The 21,288-nt window shown below is 42.0% G+C and overlaps 1 protein-coding gene across 2 annotated transcripts in view; it reads left to right on the forward strand.

Annotated features, from left to right (window-relative positions):
• The first annotated feature begins 10,415 nt into the window (after positions 1-10,415).
• LOC143334695 (trinucleotide repeat-containing gene 6A protein-like) overlaps positions 10,416-21,288 on the forward strand; it is a 33,269-nt gene continuing 22,396 nt past the window's right edge. The window contains exons 1-2 of one of the 2 annotated variants that reach the window (XM_076753608.1): positions 10,416-10,612; positions 14,570-14,621. The gene's annotated coding sequence lies outside the window, so the exon portion shown is untranslated. The remainder of the gene's footprint in view (positions 10,613-14,569; positions 14,622-21,288) is intronic. The other variant, XM_076753607.1, reaches the window with a different exon arrangement.

Consider the following 21,288-nt stretch of genomic DNA (forward strand, 5'->3'; position numbering starts at 1 on the left):
AAACCAAACCTCTGAATCTGACCGCTATGAGCAATACAGGAGGTCACATTTAGATGCCTCTCATAGCTGAATAATCTCCTGAAGTTGTTCCATACACATTGTTGTGCCTTCGTGTTTTTTCAATGAATCACGACTATTAGAAAGCAGTTGCTCATTGTTTGTACTGATGAATCATTCAGAACGTGTTAGAAGGAAGCCCAATAAGCCCACACAGCTCTACTACTTAAAGTCAATATTATCAACACAATCCAAAGAGATACATTCAAGGAATAGTTTAACGTTTTCGGGCATACGCTAGTCTGTTCATACAACAGAGAAAAGAGAAAACAGCTAGCGTAGCTCAACCCAAAGGTAACAAAATCCACCTACCAGCACCTCTAAAGCTCTCTAATTAACACGTCTGCTTGTTTCAGTTTCACTCTTTATGCTATGCTAAGCTATCTGACACGTGTGTGTGTGTGTGTGTGTGTGTGTGTGTGTGTGTGTGTGTGTGTGTCCAAGATCTATGCGGGACCCAGGCAGCCAATCATCCATCTCAGAACAGTGGAGGATAAAAGAATGAATATTTAAATGAGAGTTCGTCCATCACGATAAAACTAATCTGCATGACGAACCAAAGGTCCACTGTCCATTTAACGTGAGTGTCGTTGTGTTTGTGCATGTGTATGTGAATGTGTGTGCGTGCATGCATGCATGTGTGCGCGTGCTTGTGCACCTTCTTGTAGAAATATGATGCACTGCATCTGGAACCTGCTCTGGCGTTGCCTTGGTGACGCCCGTCATGCTGGCAGGCCCCTGTTGCGCACTCAAACACACTGGCGCGCACGCACGCACACACACACGCACACACACTAAGACTTATACACACAGTGGTAATAAGAGACCAAGAGACTGGCAGCATGCCAGGACAATCTGCGCACACCCCTTCCCCCGACGCACCAGAACATTCTGAGCACACACACACACACACACACACACACACACACACACACACACACACACACAAAGAAGACACACTCATACGCACACACGGTTGTGGACTGCTCGGACTGGCATGGGGGTTGGGGCAGTGCGTGTGTGTGTGCTGGAGGAAAGCAGAGAGAAAGGGACAAGAGGAAATAAGTTCAATTCCCCTGGATGTAAGAAAGAAAACATGGAGAATTAGCTTCAGTGTAATTACACTTAATTGACCTCATTGCAACAGAGATAGACAACAGGAATTAGAATAAAGGATAGTCAGAGGCTGATTAGACTTCCACGACGGAGACATGTTAGATTTAAATGTGCAGCGTTTAATGTGTTGAACCCTTTACTGTTGAGCCCTCAGTCGTTTCTCCTCACTGTCTGTCCTCCCCCTCCTCTCATCTCCAAAGCCTGCCACTTTTTCCCTCCCATCACATCATTCTCCTCTTTGTCATTCACACTTTGAACTACAATTACACTCTCTCTCTCTCTCTCTCTCTCTCTCTCTCTCTCTCTCTCTCTCTCTCTCTCTCCACAAGAGGTCTGCTGGCCTGTCCGGCATTAACAAAAGGCCTGCAGTGCCTCTGTCCATGACAATGGCTCCTAGGTCAGCCGCGTGCCACACATTGCATCATGGCCCAGCAGAGAAACTAAGCGGTGCTTTATTTTACAAACTAGACCGAAGAAACTTGATATTTACTCGCTGGCACACTGCCCACTCTTAACATTTGAAAGACCAAGCCTGAATTATCAAATCCTTGTCATCTCCAAATGTCCCTTTTTCTTTTCTTCCTCTGCACAAACCCAAGTTGTTCCATTTTTAAAAATCACCCGAGGGTTAGAAGTTATAATTGCATTTGGACCGATGACCTTTTGCTTTTTTTGACTGATAAACTGGAGGTTAAACAGAGCACCTACAGCAATTCAAACTTCAGAAAATGAAAGCGATAAAAACTACAGCAGCTCAACATGTGTATGTCCCCACTTTAACACTCCAAATGCCACAAAGTTATATGAGCAGTTTTTGTCAGAGTGATGTGTGTTATTGGTTAGTGGCAAACTCAATAAAGTAACAAATGCACATCCCAGCATCTGTTCTTTAGATTCTGTACTAACAAAAAACTTCTTGCTTATCTAGATTATGCAAATAAGGTACAGCGGTGCTTTGAGCTAAATGCTAACATCAGCATCAGGCAGACTCAATGTTTACCATGTACCTTTGCTTAAATATATGGGAGCTTGGATCTAAAGGTGGAACTACAGGAAAAGTCAGCAGGTTTAATCCTCCGGGGAGCCCGAGTGTCAGGACAAAGTTTCATGGTGATCCATTTAATAGTTGTTGAAGTATTTCGGTCTGGATCAAAGTGGTGGACCAATAAACAGACAGGCTGGTGTTTCCTCTCTGTAGCCACACAGCTAACATGGCTGCTTCAACTCATCTGCTTCATTCTTTAATACAAAATACTGATAATCAAACTCTTCTGTTGTCTATAGTTTCACTGAGTTTCATTTACTTACTTTACTGATCCTCAGACTTAACATAGACAGCACACATAACGCTGTTTTACATGAATTTCCCGTGCTGAATATATATCAGATTGAATATTAGTAGCGAACCTCCTGTGATTAAGTTCAGCTGTGGTGTGACTTCAAATGAGGCTTCACTCCATTCGGGTTAAATGTGAACTCATTTCCTCTGTATTTCCTCTGCCATATTTACTTTGCAAGGCAGGAGTTTGGTCTCAAGGCTGTCTGAGTGAATTTTTTTCCGCTCCGTTTAAAATATGCCTGAGATAAACTTGGCAGGTTGGAGACACACCTTTTGCTTTCCAAAGGAAAGGGTGAATGTGAGTCGTTGAGTCACATTTTGCAGCCAGCTCTGCAGACAAAGGAGCCAAATCACATCTGGAACGAGACAGATTTTCAGTGATTTACAGACTCTGCCTGCAAATTTCGGTCTAATTAGAGCCCCAGGTGCTTTCTGCGGTTACATCAAAACCATTAGTGCGTCCTCTCAACACCTTTGCTTGATCGTGCTTTCAGGTCAGGTGATTCCACTCATGCAAGTAAAGCAAGGCACCTGCGTGGAGGACTTTTGGAGGGACTGACCTGACAGAGGCAACAATGATTTGCATTCACAGTTATGTAGCAAGCTGATGTGACAGTCAAATTGACAATCTAAAAGAAGGCACAGTCATGAGATAAGAAAAGTGTGTCATCCCTGCACCCAGCCAAGAAATATGCTGGTATAAAACCCCAGCCAGAGCCAGGCTTGCGGTTCCCTCGTGTTTCCAGCCTTTGTGCTAAGCCAAGCTGACCAGCAGCTGGCTGCAGCTTCATATTTGGTGAGAGCGGTATCAATCTTCTCATCAAACTCTTGCTGAGAAAGCAAACAAGCTTGTTTCCCAGTGTGTCGATCTATTCTTTTGATATGAACTGTTCTCTGTGAAAGCAGAAATCAGTGTTTTCCATAAAAAAACGAACCATCAGAGAGAAATTTTGTGACCTTTGAATGTAAATGACTGAGCCGAAAGGACGGTCTTCTTTCACCTCATCTACCCCCACGTCCCCGCAGATACAAGCACTCCACTGAAGGAACGACACAGGGGGGTCCCGGGCTGTTTTTGTCGCTTTCACGCACTGACGTTAGCGCGCTGTGTGCTGGGGCTGCAGTGTTACAGTAGCATGTGACTCCATGTGCGTGACTTGAACGTGGTGCTGCGTGTTTGTTTTTCGGCCCTGTGTCGCCTTTCTCTGCACAAATAAGTAAGCCAGAGATGAATGACAAAAAGACCAGCCAATCACTGTACTTTATGACCACCGATCTGCATGAGTTCCCGTGTTAATAGAGGAGCAGGCCTGGCACTGAATCATGATATGAATATAAATGAGCGTGGATTTAAATAAAGGGGCATATTTGAATATGTTATACTGTTACCCAGCACACTTATCAAGACCACCTGAATATTCAAGACCTGGTGATGGATCACAGGGGCAGAAATGTGAAGATCTGCTGGAAATAACCAAACGCTACCTGTCTGCATTACAGAATAACCACTATTTGTGTGTGTGTGTGTGTCTGTGTGTGTGTGTGTGTGTGTGTGTGTGTGCCAAATAAAGTGTGCAAGGGTGAATGAAAGTCGTCTGTGTGTAAAAAAAAAAAAAAAAAAAAAAAAAAAAAAAAGCCATCACAAGTAAAACAGTTGATGGATTAGGTCGGTATTCAGCTTGTTGTGTGTGAGTGGACTGAGAGCTGAAGGGGGATGAATGTTCAGGTAATTGGTTGAAGACCAGGTGTAAGTTTAGCCTCAAGAAATCCATTTCAAAGCTGGTCCCCTGACAGAGAGGGAGGCAGAGAGGTGAAGAAGGACAGAGAGCTCTGTGTAGGATAAAGAATATATCAGATTTCGGCACATTTTCTTCTTAAAAGTCTGTGCAGTCAACTAGAACTTATTTAAACGCAATAATGGAAGTTTTTTGGGACTCGTGTTTATGTCTTTGTCATAGAGCTTGAAGCCGCCAAAGTGCCCCAACATTTTAATACTTTTGTTGAAACTCAGATGTTAAAAACAATTTGTTCATTTCTAACTTCAGACACCATAAAAAGAAAAAAAAAAAATCCCTTAAATGTCAGGGTTGTCCATTTAGATTGTAGCTCATTTGAACTGGTGGTGCCTGGAAGTCGAAACACTATTTCCACCATGTAAGATTGGTGAGTTATTAAATGGACAAAAAAATCTTGCAGGTTTTATTTTACTTCAAACAGAAGGTCTCAGTAAGATGAAATGTCTTAAATCTTTTTCCTTATTGTCTTAATAACTTACTTCTTACTGAGATGTCATGACTGGCTCTGAGCTGCTTGAAACTAGAATTTCCAGAATTGCAGTGTTTTACAGGGACACTGTGTGGCTGTCTGGTGCATTCAGAGCAGAAAGAACAAACTGGGCCCATCTAAAATGTGATGGATAAATTGGTGAGAACAAGCACTCACTGGCCCATCCAGACCTGCCTTTTGAAAATGTGGGTTTTATACTGGTGGACTTCTTTTTCTTATTCATAAGGCAGCAAATGCAGTTTCCATCATATGTCCTGAAGTATTTCAAAGAGTAAAAATTAACAATGGCTGAATGTCACTTGACAGTCTGAAAGAAAACAAATGAAATGGATACATGAGAATACGAAACAGACGGCTCATGAGGCTGCTGCTGTGTGTATGTGCTGATAGAAAGCGAGGGAGGAGAGTGGAGGCACGGGGAAGATAATGAGGTTGGAGAGGGAGAATGTGAAAAATGAAGGGGTTGTGGTGATAAGTGTGGACTGGATGGGGGAGGCGGTTTGAAAGAGTGATGAATGATTTCGATCAAAGGAACAGCGAGGAGGAAGAAGGAGAAGCTCAGTGGCATCAAAGTCACAGACACGCACAAACACAGTACGTATATTTGTGTACATGCTGTTTTACAGGCTTCAGAAACACAGCAGTCACAGTGAGGACACCAGCAGAAATGTAATTCTGACAGGTGCAGCAGCAGCTAGTTTAGGCTGGCGGCCACAGGAGACATAATGCACTGCATGCGCACACACACACACACACACACACACACATGCTGCAGCACTATGAACACTGCAGCTTAGTAATGTGCGTGTCTGTACTCAGGACAAGCCTATTACTACTTGACATGCAAATCTCTTTTCTGACCTTCTTCTGTCTGTCAGTCTCTCTCTCTCTCTCTCTCTCTCTCTCTCTCTCTCTCGCATTCTCACCCCCTCCACATAATCTCTCTCTCTCCTCGCTAACTTTCTGTTCCCTGCTCCTGCCTGCTCCCTTTTCCTCATGTACATTCACATTTCAGCCCAATTTTCTATGCCCCTGTCTCTCTCTCCAGAACAATGCTTTTCCCATTTTTTTCCCCCAAGCTCCCTAACTCCTGCAGCTGCAAATGGTCACTGTGACGAGTGTCTGTGTGTGTGTGTGTGTGTGTGTACATGTTTGCAGTGAAAGATAAAAAAAAAATCACAAAAAATTAAAACAACAAAAAATGTGCTTGTGTGTGCATGGGCTGTTATATGTGTGTGTGTGTGTGTGTGTGTGTGTGTGTGTGTGTGTGTGTGTGTGTTGGGGGGGGGGGGGGGTTGCATAACTTTATAACATGCCACCACTGTCAGTAAATGTGTACCTGTGTATTTGTTTGCCCAAGTAACCAGGGCCTATTTCCTGTATTTGAACTCGCCTCTGTGTGTGTGTGTGTGTGTGTGTGTGTGTGTGTGTGTGTGTGTGTGTGTGTGTGTGTGTGTGAATGATTCAACCTTGGCCTGTTCTGTATACTCTGCTCTGCCTGTCAAGGTGACTGCCTTGTCAAAGACTATTACCAAACTTTCACTTCACTGCCCTACTCCTCTCCCAGTAAACCTATTCACACACACACACACACACACACACACACACACACACACACACACACACACACACACTCAGCTGGGTTTCGAAATTGTACATTTATCATTCATTGTGACAAGCAGCCAAAAAGTAGTTTTATGCCCTTTCAAACACACACGTCCCAGTTACTATCAGGCATTGGTATCTGGGCTATTTCAAAAGAAAAAAGCTGAAGCTTAAAATATAGTTTTTGTACTCCTGATGTTACCACATATGTAAAATTGAACAATTGTACTTGTGCTGGTGACCTGACTCTGGGGCAAAGCTGTTTTGCTCTATTCTCTACTATTCTATTCTTCTCTGTCTTGCTTTGTTCAGGTTTTGTACGCTGGCTGTTTCTGGACTTTTCTGTTTTGTTACGGTCTACCAGGCTAATCTAATGCTAGTTTGCCTCAGTATGCTGTGATGCATGAGTGGACACTCGCTGAACAAGCCAGACAATCTCCCAGGTCTTTACAGTTTGACCTGACTTTTAACTGCACCAAACTTTTAGATCTCCTGTTATATCTTCTGTCCAAACACATTATTGCCAACTGACAGGCATGTGAGCTCTGGGGTTTGTTTGCAGTCATGTGTCAAAGTTTCCCGACTGTCTGCTCTCATGTCAGTACGTCCTCTGGTATCTCGTGCTTTCCTTGCAATCTACCTGTACAGCTGAAATATAGGATATGCAGTGACAGACAAGTTACATAAAATAAATAAATAAAATTTCCAATATACTATCACGCATGCTCTAAATTAGTACTCCAAAAGCCATGATTTCAGACTGAAGTAGCAGAAAGCTTTTAGTTCATGGCAACATCATATTACTTAGGAATGACAGTTGGAGTACAGCAGCAAAAATCCAAAATATATTTCTTGTCCTGTAGTTTATTTTTATTAGCCATGCTGGCAGGTGTGGCTCCGGGGATAGCAATCCTGCTCTGTTGCTTGGTCCACCAATATCTGCTGTCAGATGCATCGGCATGAAATTGTGTGCAGACATTCATGTTCCCCTCCTCAGCTGCACTTTGTGTTTGGTGCAAAGCAGCAACGCAGCGTGTTAGCATCGTCATTGTGAGTGTGCTAACACGCTGACATGAACATTTCGCCCAGAACACTGCTGTGCCTTAGACTCTTGGTTTTGTTTGATATTCTAGCCTGCATGTTTGGCCTTAGCTTCTGGCCTGTGGATCAGCTAACATCCTGCATCATTACCCTCTGTGAATGCACCCAGTCTTTCCATTCATTGTCAACGTAGCCATGATAATTTACACAATATTGTTGGCCTACATGACATCAAACAGCGATGTGTGAGTGAGCCCATATCCTGCAACAAAACGCAACAGGAAATACTGAAGCACAACTAAAGGCTTAGACATGAACATCCTCTCTGATGTGCAGTAATGTCAAGTTGGAGCTTTGAAACAGTTATGATACAAGTTTCAGAGGTGTGTTCGTACATCATCATACAATAATATGATGATGATAAGACCATGTAACACACACTTTACAGGCCCCTATTTACGCGCATTACTCACCAGATATCTATCCTATTTTGTTTAAAAATTGTGACCCTGTAGTGTGTTCGGAAGATTTTTCAACAATTCCATATTTTCCCATTTGGAGGCCAGTTATATCTGAATTCCCAGTTGTCACAAACTCATCGTCAGTATGAGAAATCTACTGGAAAACCCAAATTTGGGTAGGATTTTGCAACAGTTCCCTGGAGCTTAGAGGTTAGCCACTTGTTTGTTATAGTGTGAACTCCAATCCCCCTGTCTTTGATACCTGATCAAATAAAAGAATTACTTGGCAGTAGATTAACTCTACATGTCTCTCTCTCCCCCCCCACAGTCAAATACACACAGATAAGGGAGGTAATTTGTGGACAAGGATGGGGTTGTTTTTGCCATTGGTGGGTCAATGGTCACATGCACACATGTATTGCCGGTCTCTCCTGTAAGCAGCAACAGCCTTTGTCTCGCTGGTGAAACGTTGCCGTTGGCAGATTCCATGCCGTATTTGTTTCTCTCTCTCTCTCTCTCATCTCTGTCTGTCTCTTTTTAAAAACTCTTTTCAAGGTTGTTTTCTTACATCAGCCAGAGCCACGCATGGGTGACAAAGACAAGCTTGTGAAAACAGCACAGAGATGCTGGAATTCTCCTGGTGTGTGTAAGTCTGTGTGTGTGTGCGACATGTATATTTTCCATTTCCCATTTTACATATATTCAGAAGTACACTCAGCACAAAGCGGCAGAGTATTTGCATTTTCCTTGTGCATACTGTAAAGGAATTACCTCACAACTGGCCACTTTGCTGCACTTAAGTGCTCAGCAGTTGCAGTATGTAATGGCAGTGGTGCACAATCACACACACGGGGTCAGTTAACTTAGCGATTTCTACAAAAAACTGTAAGCCATGGCACAAAGAGAGAAACATTGTGTGAGAGAGGACAAATGTGGCAAAAAATATAGAAAAACATATAAACAGTGTGACCTTGTGCATTGCACAGCAGGCACACTAAATAGTGAGATAATAGAATTTGGCAGAGGCTTTCTTATTTCACTCGAAGCCTCCTCCACAGGGCGTCAGAAACACTTTGAGACAGAAGGACACTTCAGCAGGGTGGACGCTGTGTCTGCTGACATGAGGACCGACTCCTCCGACAGAAGGCCTTTCTTACTCCCAGTGTGAAAAGAAACTGTACTCGAGAATCTTTTATTCTGATACTTTCCAGGACGTAAAAAGAAACAGGGGTAAAGCCTTGAATATATCTATTTATATCACCTCACCATATTTTAACATGCAGTATTTAGACTATTGGCTGTAGCTTCATCTTAATATTTCGACAATGACGCACAGTGTCAGTTTTTACTCCACAATTAATAGAAGTTCATGTCACGTCGGCAAATTATTAGTCATTAAACAAAACCTAGAACACAGACATTAACAAGGAGATAGCAGTGACCAACAGCTGGCTGTTTGTACAAAGCAATCCTCAACCTGAATACAGCTCAAACTTAACTGGTTTCACTCACTGTCCAGTGTTGGGAACATCACTTTCCTGACATGCATTTGTTAAACATGCATATATTTGCCAATATACGTTATATTTCACTGTTATTGTCAAGGCTTTTAGAAATTGTCAACTGTGGCACACGTTTTATTGCCAAAATAATATTACAATGAAATTCCTGAGTTAGATTCCTCTCAGAACAATATCTGAAACAGCGGTGCGCGGGAATGAAAATTACAGTTTCAGCTTGACTTCGCAAGACTCGTATTGAATGTCAACTAGACGAAGGCTGTAGCTTCACAATTAAAGACCTACATATGGTGGACATTTTATGAGTTTATTTAACAGTTTTTAGACTTCATGTTTTTAATTTGGCAAAGGCCAACAAACCATGGTTGGATCAGTCTCATACCTCACATATTATTCCAGGCAGTGTGGAGAAAGCTTTGCAACAGCATTTAGACCTCCAAGTTAGGAAAAAGAATATATGGAAAGTGGAATGAAACAATTAATTTAAGATATGAAATAAAAAATAATACAAAGAAAGAGTAATTTTTGGCTTCTCGTCATAATATTATGAGGGGTCCTCATGATGTCTAAAATTTTGGTTGCAGCCCTGGATTAGATTAGATTATCTGTCCACATGCAGATGAATATATCAATCATGGGAGATGTTTGTGGTTATTATGGTATTCATATTTTCACATTGCTTGTTCCTGTATTGTGGTAATTTATTGCGAATGTTGACATTTTTACAAATTCTCTTTGAAATGCTTAAATGTTACATCTAAAAAAGTGTTTTTTAAGTTTTCAGGTCTGAAATTTGTCTGAGATTTCTTCATCCCTTGCTTGGTTTGACATACTTGAACTTTTCTCTTGGTTCGATACAGGTTACCTTCTGGCGTTTAGTTTTCTCAGTCAGAGGAAGTGGTGAATGTGTTTCCTGCCCTGTCCCCCCCCCTCTGCACAAACACACACACACGCACACACACACGTACGCACGCACGCACGCAGCCAGTCATAGCTGAAGTGAACACAGAGAGAGAGGAGGGGAAAGCAGAGCTCAGGCGAAAGAAGGTTAGCCAGCAGCGAGTTAAGAAAATGGCGATCATGCAGGACGGATGCCTCCCCTCTTAGATGCTGCAAATGCGTTGAAGTTCTTTTAGCCTTACAGCCGGCTTTCCTTTCCACTCTGTTGCACTTTATACTTCAATGAGGTAAGCTTATTTTTACGATGTTTTCTTGCTAGATGGCCCTTTGCTTTTGTCGTGGTAATGTACACAGAGAGCCCAGAGCAGGGGGACCGGGGACTGGTGGAGATAAGTTGAGCAGCCGCTGTTGTTTAGTTAGCCGTGCCTGAGCTGGGCTAGCCAGCCAGCTAGCTCCCTGTTCAGCTAGCACTTGGCAAGACGACTCGGTTGCATTGCAATTTGCGAATGTAAGCGGGAAACGCGTCGACCGACAAACCGGGGGATGGTGTTTGCCTGCAGATGGCTGAACATTTCCAGGCGTGTTAGGCAAACCTTTGAATTTGTACTCAGGTTAACCTTGTGCTAACGCTAACTAGTATGAGCAGTGGTTAACCTTAGCTTGCCAGCTGTGCGTATATATCTGTCAAAAGAGAGTATTCTTTCTTCTGGAAATATTTAACGTTTTTATGGATTTGTTTATTGGTAACACATCACTGTTTATGGATTTCATGTACCACCGTGTTTATTAAAGTACCAAATCCGCTGGATTTGAAAGAAGACCGGGTAAGTTAAGTAGCCGCTACGTAACGTTAGCCTGTAGCTAGCATTAGCAGCCATGCTAATTTGACGACGTAGGTTGCTCGGCGGTGACTTCGACTGATTGCCCGGCTTTTTGTGCCTCGCAGAGGGGACACAGTTGTTGAAATGTGCTTAAATAATCAAAATTTGGCGGTGATACGTTAAATTGTGCACCTTTTTTGGTGAAATTGTGAACCTGCAGAGTTGTATTTCAGTAAGAGTGATTAACACCCTCTGTCGGCAGAAAGACAGAGCAGCTGGTTAGCTGAGCACTAGACCTCCGCTATGCTGGTTTTGCAGTCAAATCCACTTAACTTTTCACACTGGCCAACGGCGCTGCAAACACAGCTATGGCATAATAATGAAGTTGCATCGACTGTATTTAGATGCCCTGTTAAGGCCATTGTTAGTGTTGGCTTGCGCTGGAAAAATACCAGGCTCGAGAGAAGCCATGTTGGTTAAGCTGTAAGTCAGGCAACAGCTGAGATAATGGCCGATCAGGACCCGAGCTGTAACTCTGACCTACACACACACTCTGTCACTCTCTGTGTCTTTATCTGTCATCCTCAGACACACACACATTCTCGAATAACCTTGTTGGGCCCCAGCTTGACGAGGCCCTGGTCGTGCACTGCCCTGTTATGCAGTTCAACCTGCATTTCCACATTGACTAATTGACATACTTTTCATGCAGCAATTACAGACGAGTCTCACTGATTGTTTGTGTATGCTTGTCCTTGCATGGGTTTAGTGGGTGAGGTGCTTGTCTTTTACCCTGTCTACATCAATAATTAATTTGATACAGTAAAACCGTGAAATTGAGTCATGTTTCCTGTGGCTTGTTTGGGATTTGGGGGAACATGGGCCAGTCCTCTCAAAACACAGATCTTGAATCCCCCGTGGCCCACCCCTAAAGTCTAAATGAATAATAAAATGATTGCCATTTTTACGATGATATGGCCCTGTCAAAAGGTGGAACAAATGTACCTCACTATCCTACTTGGATTCCTTAGAGCATTGTGTCGTCATTGGCTGACAAAATTTATGTGCAATTGGAAAGAAAGTAAGCGACCAACCACCTATCAGCTTTGACAAAAGCAAAGCGTCCCATGAAGAGTTGAAGGTAAGCAAAATTGTTTTATTTGTGTCATTTTTTCAGTGTTTATAAGATTTCAGGTGAGGAAATGTTGTTGACTAGTTAACTTAAAAGCAGTCAGCGTAAACAGTTAACAGTTCACATACTTTAATACTTGTTGCTTGCAGTAGCTTTTGGAAGAAAATTTCCCTCCATAAATGGTTAGCCTGAGTTGATGATATGCTATACATTTGTCTCAATTGAGTTTGCAAAATAGTTACGAAATACAAGCACAAATGTTATTACAGCACAATCATTTTAGGCAAGCCAGCCGCAGTTCATGAATGTTATTGGTCGCTGAAGTATTGTGCGTCCCTCTCCATTGTTTCTGTGCTGTAGTTATCAAAGTGAAGAGAAAAAGGACCGTTGTGTCCTTTTTTTGCCATCAAAAATAAAATGACCAGGGAGACAATGAGACAGAGCCAGGTGATCCAGATGTTGAGAGAGCTGAAGGGAAATAGTAGGAAGTGGACAGCACCACAGAGAATGAGAGAAAGTGACATACGTACAGAGTATGAGACACAGCTGATACACGTGCATCAACAAGCACTCTTCATTAAATTTGACTGCTCGCGAAGCAGTGAAATTACAGTTCAAATGGTATGTCCAAGTATGTAGTCTTATGGTTATGATCAATTTAGATATTCCATCTGTGTTTCTTGAATGCTATGGTATAAAGTACATATACATGTATATTTGGTTTGTGTTTCTCCACAGATACTAGTAAATGTAAAGAAGACCCACTGGTGCAGCTGAACTCGAATTGTGTCCAAGGACCTTGTCGGGGGACAGGATAGTTTCATGGGGGCTTGACGCACCCCCCCCCCCTTTAGTAATCAAAATTATTGCGTTCGGCACATTACTATCCTTGCAGATATTTTGACCCCCTCAAATAGCGCAAATGCATTATTTGACACCCATCTGGATTCAAAAACTGGGAGAAAGCAACCTACAGAGAGTGAGAGGGGGGTTTTGCAATCAATGCCAAGTCTGAGCAGTACAAACAAGCATTGATTATGTTGAGGGACTGTCAGAGAGCTGTAACAACCAGTCCAATGCTGACAAATGTCCCAAACAAGGAACATAACAAACAGGTTAGAGGACATCAGTAATACATGAAAACAGTATGGCAAGTGCTGCTACTTACTGCTGCATAAAACATGGCTCTGAGGACACAGTGAGTGTGCAGTTTCAGGTATTAGAAGAACGTTCATGGAAACTCTAGAAATGATTGCTAACCTTGACAAAGTTGGTAGGTAAAGGCTGACCACTGAAATTACGGAAGAAGTAAAAAACGGTGAAGGTGAAACAAAAGATGTTGGAAAAAAGGATTTCTGTCATAGTATTTCAATGAAACTTTCAAGGAGTGCACTCCAGTATGAATATACAGAGAGGCTGGACGCAGCAGGATTTACTGAGAAGACAATCCACATATTGGAAAGTCGTGGTCTAGAAAACAAAATCAATCTTGTAGGCCAAGCGTGCGACGGCCATCATTAGTGGTTGGCATTCTGGGGTCCAGGCTCGAATCAAAGAGCAAGCAAAATATACTCGTTGCATCTATTGCAATGGCCACTGTCTACATTTAGTAAAACTAAAATAAGAGTAAACTTAAAATTTGGATGCAATCAGAGTTGTCCCTGGGGAAACAGCTGTTTTCATTAGCTTGATTGTATGATTCAGGTATTGATGACATGGGGCATGAACTACTACAGTTCAACCAATTTTGGGATCATAAAATACAGACTGGGATGCAGAGACCCTCTGTCATAGTAGAGCTCATACTGTTCATTGAGCCTTATAAAGATGTGTTGTAGTAAGGAATGTGCTGTAACTTGAGCTGAAGCGAACAGGAATGTGTTTTGCTTTCGCTATTGAAATTGAATAAAATTGTAACTGAAACAAATGCCAATCGTTGTCTTTGTCCTTTTTCATTTTTTTTTCATTATTACTTAATATATGGAACAAAAAAAGTGAAAGCTTTGAACACCGTCTTTCTCCCCTTTGTTGTGGGTTAAATGTACCCCTCTGACAAAACAACTGGCCCCAGCCTGCACCCCCACCTCAGTAAAATTGGCCTAGAACTGCTAGGCCAATTTTAAGGTTTAGCACCTGTCTGTAACTCTTTCACATGTAGTTTTTACACACTGCAGAATAATAACTCTAAACTAATAGGTACAGCACCCACAGGCAAGGTATCTTTTATTTGTAATTGATGCTTAGGGAAATGATTTCTGGTAGATTTATCGTATCTCTTCTTTGTCTTTCAGAGATTTGGAATTGGAAGCTGTTGCCACCAAAGAAGCTGAAGCATCTTACCAGGTGAGCGCGCCACTATAAATACAAACATACGTTTGTTTGAGGAACATGTGTACCAGTTTACATCACCTCTCTGTCGACATCGCTTGACATGATAACATGACGTGTGTGTGTGTGTGTGTGTGTGTGTGTGTGGGTGTGGGTTACTAAAGGGGTGTGCGTGTGTGTGGGTCAGGGGGACAGGGGATGGGCAGCTGCTGCTTATGCAAGCACATGCAGTTCCGTTTGAATTGAATTGTAGGGTCTGGGTTGGTCTAGGCCGCATTGTGCTGAGTAAGCTTTGCTGTTTTAAAATCGCTAAATGAGAAGCCAGAGTCCTGATGTTTTGTGTGTGGAGAGGTGTTTGTGCAGCTCATTGTGTCCATACAGTTGGCCTACATGCAGGCACACAATAGAGCCGTGGACCGTAACTAGCCCATCGGCCCGCTCCAGGCACTGCGTTTAATCTTTTCTCTGTTTTTAGATCCCGAATTAGTTTATGAATCTTGTTATTGTGCTCAATTTCCTGATTTTTATTGTTTTTTTGTTTTGATTATGAGTAATTATAGAGAGCCAGTGCGTCAAGTCACCTCCTTCTCATCTTCAAAAGTGTCTGTTGTCAAAGGATGTCGTTCAAACAAGAGATGTAAAACATCCCATCTACCTTGTTTTTTAAATGCTGGTTTAGTCCCGTTTCTGTTGTATCATCAGTAATTTATTTGTTGTGTTTCACAGTTTCTAAATATTATTTACCTAATGGCTTTTTAAGGTATTTATATTTTGCTGGTTTGTTTAGTGTGGATTGCTGAAGCCGGTTGATAATGTTTGACATTTTTTTTTATTACTGGGACATATTTCCCAGCTATATGGATGTGGGATTGACTGCTGTTGAAGGGAAGCTGCATAAATACCCTTAGATGCATAGCAACGCAAATTTTGTTTCACATACCACAGCTTTATTGCGTCTGAGTTTCGCAAGCACCGTGCACTGTTAAATTGTGAGATCTGTTTATGTTCAGATAGCTGAAATAAATGTACACAGAACAAGTCTTTTAGCTATTGTTCCATAAATAACATGCTGGCAGAAGGATGGTGTTGTTGGAGGTCATTTTGGTTTCAATTCATAGCTTTTAGAAAGTGGTTTTGCTTTTAGGTTTGAGGCCCTAAAGTTTACAAATAGCATTTTGTGGATGTTGTTATAAAAGGCAAACCACAGCATCATAAATGTAATACATTTATAACATTTGTGGTACCAGTGTTCAGCACTCTGACTCTGAAGCACTTCGGTTCAGCATAAGTGAAACTGTGAGTCAGTTTCTAGAGGCAGACTTGCCGTCCAACTTGCTCAGAGATACTGACACATCCAGTGTTTTGCTTTTGGGCCTGTTGCATTCTTAATCATAACACAATGGAAAAATAATGTGAAATTAGTCTGGGCGAGTGTTATTTCCTTTGCCTTGTAGAACTATCTGCCGTCTTGCTTTACTTTCACTTTTGATTTCCTGCCTCCGTTCTCCAAATGACTGTCCTCTAAACATTTTCAGTCTTGTCTAAAAAAATCAAGAGTTTTCACAAGGGGTTTATGAAGCGTTGAAGCCGTAGCGTTGACTCCATGCTGAAATGGCCATCTTGAGATTGTCGTATTTGGAATTTAATATGACAGTGTTATAAACTCCTAAGGCGTTGCAACATTGCTATATTGGTTGAGGATCAGGTAGTTGACCCTTGCCCCTGTAAGCAGTAAAGCCACACCTGTGATGTTCATGAGACTTTACATATTTTGTGCTGTGGACCTGTGCAGGCTCAGACAGGCTGCAAACCACACTGCCATCTTTAGGAGAGCATGTTGTTTCTCTGTGGTGGGGATGGGCCATGGTGTTTTTGGTTTGCACTTTGAATCCACATAGTGTGGCTGATATTGTGAGCTGTGGGAAGCAGATTAGTGTTTTCACACAGCTTTGACGAATCCACTTTTATCCTTGGTCTCATGGATGTCTACATTTTAAGCTTTAATGTATTCAAATGTTTAAGTCTTGTACTGTTATTACTTTTTTCCAACACTCATTGTGACCACAGGTTGCTTTGTGCAGCATGTCCACCTAACCAACATGTCCATGCCAAAAAAAATGGACAGAAAATGTTACAGGTTTTGCACTTTCCGAACAGTTAATGTTCTGTTTTCCTCCATTGGAAACTGCCCACTCACAAGTAAACACTCTTTTGTTCTTGAATTCAGTTGTTAAAAAAAAAATAAATAAATTAAAAAAAGTTTGTCTGCATTTCAGAGTCATGCAAAAGCCTTGCTATAGAAAATACTTGCCCCACCCTCCTCTGCCAGCAGCACAATTGAATAGCTTTTTCAGCCAGAAATATCAGATCGCCTTCCTTAAGTTACCGCGACCTGAAATGAACCGGCCTCATTTTTACTGCACTGTTGGAATGACAGGTTTAATGCATTTTGGCAGGAAATGTCACATCTTGCAAATCACAAAGCCTTCACTGTTGGGCTGTTCGTGATGAGGAGATATTCGTTGTCATTCACTAATTGAGTGATGGCTTTCCTGAATGGAGCCTCCGGTGTTCAGCCTCTGTGAGAACATGCTAATGCAAATGAATGCAAATGCTGCCGTGTTGTACATGCAAATTAGCCACGCGACCACCCTCGGGTTTTTGTTCTTCAGGGGCAGGCGTACTGTTTGTGGATGCTCATGTCTACCAGTTTATGTTTGGGTCTATGTCTGGGGTGTTTGTGTGAAAACGGTTCCTTCCACAAGGCTACAAATGCAATCAATACTCTGTCTCTTAGACATTTGAAAGTCCTTACTGGTTTCACTGCATGACTCACTTCTGGGAGTGAAAAACACTCCTACAGGGTCTTAGGATGCGGTACTCTAAAGCCTCAGATTTCTGATCTCTTCCTCCTCAGAAACCCAAATATAGTTTGATTATTTTTAAGTCTTTCAGCTTGATTTGACAGCAGGCAGAAATGGGTGCACAGAAAAGGCAAGTGGGTGACAGCGATATCTGTGCTATCTCACACGGGTGGAGTAGAAGTAGCTTTCAACTTAACTGAGTGCAGCGGATGCCTTTAAAGTTTATAGAAAATATGGGAGACGGGTTCAGAGAAAGTCTCCTTACCAGGACATATGGACAACTGAAATTGTGTCTTGCTCACTTCAGTGTAGCCACACGAAATGTGTATCTACTGTACTTATTGGACTTATGTATTGTGTTGGACTTAACATCACAAGTGACTATTTACAGCTGTTGTCCTCATCTTTCATCCGTCTGCTGCTCTTTATCCCTCTCTGCTCTCCCTTTGCCTCAAGATGGAAACACCAAAAAGCATGTGCTCAACAGTGGAGTCAACTGTGCAGAGTGTTAGTTTATCCACTTTAAACACAACAAGACCACATTTAGAAATGAGATATTTTTGGAAAGCAATTACTTTCCATTAGTGTGGTGATTCTCCTGTTACAGTGAAGATAACAGTACTTTTCTGTCTGCAAGGTCTTGTAAAACAAGCCAACATGATAAAAGTAGTTTTGATAAGTATTTTGTGGATAATATGAAATTTTGTCTATGGCTGACAGTGTACTGCTGTCTTTTATTATCCATGTTAATGTGCCAACTGTTTTCTCTATCTATCGATTCATTGCTTAGAAATGTTTTAAAAAATGTGCGTAGCTGCATCAGTCCATTCAATGTGGCTCCTTAACATTTCCTTTTACATATTTTCAAATATTAAAGGCTGTTCATACTGTGGCTTGCCTGAATACTTGACGATGAGTATTTAGTGAGAAATGTGCTTCCACATTGCCCAGCATTAAGTTTTAAAGTCAGTCCGCTTTTCATCTTGCATTAGTCCATAGTTGTAACTAAAACTTGGCTGAGAGACGAGGTCGTCAATGTCTTGTTTTAAATCTGTGTGTGCTGATGACCAGTGCCATCACACCCCTATGTTGTCTGGTTGCAGTTTCATTTTTCATAAACAGATGTCCACACGTAACATGGTTATTTTTTCTGAGCAGCAGACACAGAGTGACACAAAGTGACTGTGGACGTGGCTGACAGATAATAAGACACACGCAGACAGAGAGGTGCAAGTTAGCACCTCAACTTAACGCTAGTGTCATTTGCTGACATAAACCTTGAAAGGAGATAACACAAGTTTACCCGATTGCCTTTCCCACAATTCCCATGTTCTTTTCCTCTCATCTTGTGACCTTTCAAGATAGTATCGCTTCCTCCTCACGCTGAAGTTGTAAACATTGACACCTCCTTTGACATGAGGGGGACACGGGGACCTCGTATGATTAGCATATGAGCATATAAGGTGGCGCGGCTCTGGTGTTCTGACTGTGATGATCACTCATTGATGAACTCTGATCCGCTTGCCCTGCATAAACTTTTTACTGGCCCCAGGCCATATGGCCCTGTGTTATGTTGAACCCTGCTGTAGTTACTCAGACAAACAGGGAAGCGCAGTGATATTACTGGCCCGATTTATCATGGTTGTACATTAACAGAACTCCTCAAAGAATAATAACAGAAACCATGGTCAGCACTTGTACTTATGATCTCTCAGATTGCCGAGATTAGGGAAGATGTACGGATGATCGGGTTTAGCACAATTACTGCGTCTGAATCATGGCAAAGTAGTAGTAATACATAATTTGCCAAAATGTAATGTGTGGAATGTGTTTCTCAGGTGATTAAATAGATAACACCAAGGTAATTGTTTTAATTATTTGCCTTTATTATACTCACCACTGCTGAGTAGGGAAAGCACACCTGTGATGAATATTTTTTCTGGGTGAGTCCATTTTCTTGAAACCTGACCCTTGCCCCGACACACACCCACACATGCATTCCTCACCTACAGCCATGACATTTAAAGGCAGTGGTTAAGGTGAGTCCCCACTGGGGCTGTGTTCAAACTGTGAACAGCCCTGCATCCAAAACACGCAACGGGCTTTGGTGTGGGCATTGGCACAGGCACCGTTGAAAAATGAAATAAGTTAACTTTGCCAGGACTCTTCACAGTGCTTTATAATACTATGAGACAGGATTTTACAACTGTGGAAAGTCTGCAGATATTTTCTCAATGGTAGAGATAACAGTGCTACACAGTGTGCTTCACAAAGTACTTTACTTGGTATGTGAACTGGTAGCGTTGATTTGTAGATAGCCAACCGTCACAGGAATGAAATAACTAGCAAAGCCGATGAAATTGTTTGAGACGTTATTCTTTTTTTTTTTTCTTTTTCTTTTTCTGAAAACAAGGTTGCAGTCTGCTTCTCTGTAGACTAAGGAAAGTACTTTCAAGGAGAAAGTCAGACAGTTAAACTCATACGAGTCTCATAGACATTAGTTTGTCCACTGTTTAAATGCAGGGTTGTGTCTTGGATTGAATTTGGTTTCCTGTATTTTTTCTTCCTGTATTAACTGGCAGTAGAAAAGGAAAAACAAACCATGAAACATATTCGTAATTTCAAGTTTGTTGTCATCTTCTTTGCCTCCCCCACTGTCTTGTTCTTCTTTATCCCCCCTTTTGCTTTTGGTGACTCCCAGTGCCCCCCCCCAATCCCCCGTCAGCTGTAGCTGTCGGGGGATGGGCAATTGTCGGCCCATTCACAAACAGATGCTGTCCATGGAGTGTGTATGTGTGCACTCCAGGAGGGCTCCCACCATGCTCTGCTGCTGTTGTTGTTGAACCCAGTACCATCTGCTGAAGCACTTGATGGTTGGAAAGGAGAGGGGGGAGTGTGGGAACAGAAAGAGGAAGGTGGTGACTGAAGCTGGTGGTAAAAAAGTATGGAACTGTTTGTATTCAAGGCAAATGGTGGCTTTTATTTGTCATTTAAACACATTGACCAGCATAGTTGAGGGAAATATAAACCCTTCTTATCTGTAGGAATTGAACTTTTTTGACTTTGGCGCCTTTGATGTCCATGTCAAACAGCAATGACTGTCACAGGCTATTTTCTGGTCATCTTCAGACTTGATAGAGTCCACAGCTGTAGTTCCACACATCCTAGAAAAACTACTGAAACTCTGCTTCACAGCACGTAATTCATTTTTCTCTTATAAAGATGCCTCATTACCATACGTTGTGGCTATAGCACTATAGCATCAACTCTATTACTGCTACTCACGGCAACCCAGTGCTGTTTTTACTGGGACAATGCGTGCGTTCAACACCGCTGTAAATGCACTAGTGTTCAGTGTCCCCCCCTTCCCCCAGTGGTTTTCCCTTGTCCTTATGATATAGATTTAACTGATGTTAATGAGTTGATGCATTCTAAACGGGATATCACTTCCTATCAATAATAAAGCTTTTCTTTTGTTTTTCTTTTTTCTTTTTCTTTTTTTCTTTTTTTTTTTTTTACAATTGTTCTTAAATAAATGATACATTAACAGTTACAGTAACACTTCAATATTTCTATAGGCAACTGTGCAGTTATTGAACCAAATGTGTCAAATGTAGCCAAATGATAGCACATTAAATGTTGCAGCCGTGGTGTCTGAGTTGTTTCAGCATCTCTGTACGTCTGTCTGTTTATAGCGAAGGTAAGTGCTGTGCTGTAATCCCATTATGGGATTAGACTGCAGCCTGCAGCTTTCTCCTGCAGGCTAAGTGGCACACCCACCGGGCCCGGTGCAGCTAACTTTAACACTCACCCAGGGA

Source organism: Chaetodon auriga, chromosome 16, assembly GCF_051107435.1.
Source record: "Chaetodon auriga isolate fChaAug3 chromosome 16, fChaAug3.hap1, whole genome shotgun sequence".
NCBI classification, from domain to species: Eukaryota; Metazoa; Chordata; class Actinopteri; order Chaetodontiformes; family Chaetodontidae; genus Chaetodon; species Chaetodon auriga.